Source organism: Gigantopelta aegis, chromosome 6 (assembly GCF_016097555.1).
Source record: "Gigantopelta aegis isolate Gae_Host chromosome 6, Gae_host_genome, whole genome shotgun sequence".
Taxonomy (NCBI): domain Eukaryota; kingdom Metazoa; phylum Mollusca; class Gastropoda; order Neomphalida; family Peltospiridae; genus Gigantopelta; species Gigantopelta aegis.
In genome coordinates this window covers 89,684,881-89,687,488 of record NC_054704.1, presented here as the reverse complement: position 1 = coordinate 89,687,488, position 2,608 = coordinate 89,684,881, and positions in this window count along the sequence as shown.

Genomic DNA, 2,608 nt, shown 5'->3' with positions numbered 1-2,608 from the left:
CAGTTGTTCTGGCTCTAAAGGGCATTATTGGAATGGTCTATCTAGCAAATGAATTTGCAAGACCCAAAAAATAAAAATAATTGAAAAAGGGGAGGTGAATGGTGGATACATACAATGATTAAGATTTCACAGCCCTGAATGTAATCAATCTATTTTTAAAACATTTTTCTTAAGACATTTGGAAAAAAACCAAATAGAAAGAACAGAAGAATTTATTTTGACTCGCTTTGGATGGTTGTAGTGGCAGGAAAGAGTATGTTGCTATGGTAAAGATGATGGATACAGGGTCACCAGTCAATTTACAAATGCCTAAAACTAAAAAATATTTTTAAGTCTGTCTGTTTTTCACAACTTTTGTAAATTCTGACACATAGTCTTAGAGTAAACCTGCTACATTTTCCCATTAGTAGCAAGGGATCTTTTATATGCTCTTTCCATCAGACAGAACAGCACATACCACTATATTTGATATACCAGTCGTAGTGCACTGGTTGTGACTGGGGAAAACACAATTGGAGAATGAGTCCATTTAGGTGATTCGATCCTACAACGCAGGCACCTCTGGTGAGCTCTCTACTGACTGAGCTAGATGATGCCCTTCCCACTGTTTGAAATCACATAGTTGAAGAAGTTTGTTTTGTTTAACGACACCACAAGAGTACATTGAATAATTAATCATCGGCTATTGGATGGTAAATATTTTGTATTTCTGACTCGTAGTCGACAGGAAGACCGCTACATTTTCCTAATGCAGCAAGGGATCTTTTATATGCACTTTCCCACAGACAGGAAAGCCTTTGACCAGTTGTGGTGCACTGGTTTGAACGAGAAAAACCCCCAATCAAATGAACGGATTCACTGATTTATTTCCATCTTGCAACGCAAGCACCTCAGGCGAGCACTTAACCAACTGAGCTAAATCCCGCCCCTCACATGATTGAGAAATAAAGTGTTTTCAAGGAATTGTAGCCAAATGTCCTCTACCACACATTGTAATAATATCCACCCCTTTACTTCAACACAAATATTTTATCTGAATGCTTCATACTGTGCCACTTCACCATAAACAATTTAAAAAATGTTTGTTTTATTTAACGACACCACTAGAGCATATTGATTTTTCCATTGTAGCTATTGGATGTCATACATTTAGTAAAATTCTGACATCTAGTCTTAGAGAGGAAACCCAAACATTTGTCCATTAGTAGCAAGGGATCTTTTATATGCACCATTCCACAAAGAGGATAACACATACCATGGCCTTTGATATGCCAGTCGTGGTACACTGGCTGATACAAGAAATAGCCCCATGAGCCCAATGAGCCCACCGATGGGGATCGTCCATAAACTGTCATGTCATAATGTTACACCAGTTCACTCTGCAAAACAATTCAGTTCAGTGCACCTCTAAAAATATGTTTTTGTTGTGAACTTTTCAATTACTTGTGAGACTTTTGGAGAAAAATCGGACCATTCAGCATGTAAATCTGGCCTTTGGTTTCTGAAGTTTCATGGTGCTCTATCTAATGCTAAAAAAAATAAACACTGCTAAAATCCCTTGTCTAACATTTTGAAAAATGTCATATTTTAGCATTGTAAAGTCAAGACTATGCCCAGAAATTCTTGTTTGAACCTCCAAAATAACCTAGGGCTGATCAAAACCAGACTTCCTCTATTAAAATTTATAGATTTTGTTTTCACAACCTGCTTTTATCTCTTAACGGTGACCCAGTGGCCATGTTTAGAAAGTTAAAGTTTGTTTTGTTTAACAACACCACAAGAATACATTGATTTGTGAATCATTGGCTATTGGATGTCGGACATTTGGTACTTCTGACAAATATAGTCTTAGAGAGAAAATCTGCTACATTTGTTCATTAGTAGCAATGGATCTTTTTAAATGCACTATCCCACAGACAGGATAGCTCAGCCTTTGATGTACCAGTCGTGGTGCACTGGCTGGAACGAGAAATGGGCCCAAAGATGGGGATCAATCCCAAACTGACGCCATGTTTAGACTGTAGATCATCAAATGCTATGTTAACCAATATACAGTAGGATTCAAATCATGTTAGTAGACTTTTATCGGTTTTTGTTGTTAATCTCGACTACATGTACTGTATTGGAAGCAGCTGTCAAAATTATTCAACCTATTTTTGACATTAAATATGAAAATTCTCTAGTATTTTCCACAATTCTGCTTCATAATGTTACCATAAAACTGCTTTTGTAAATGTTACTGTGATGAAAAGTGCATGACAACCTCAACATTTCAAGACCATGCAAAGTTTCCCATATGTTTTGCCATTTTATTGTTTTGATTCCTTAAATAATTAAGTCTTCACTGAAGAATGGAGGTGTGTTAATATTTGTATGGAAAATTTAGATGAACTACACAAAATCTGAATAGAAAACAAACTGTTAAAAAAAGGTTTCTATGCTGGCTGAAAAGAAATATCTATATTTGTTTAAAGAAGCCCATTTCTACCATCCATTTGGTGTCTAATATATGTGGTATTTATGACAGTTAGTGAGAAAACAGGCAGCCACTACAGATGAATGGAAGGAAGGAATGTTTTATTTAATGATGCACTCAACACATCTTATT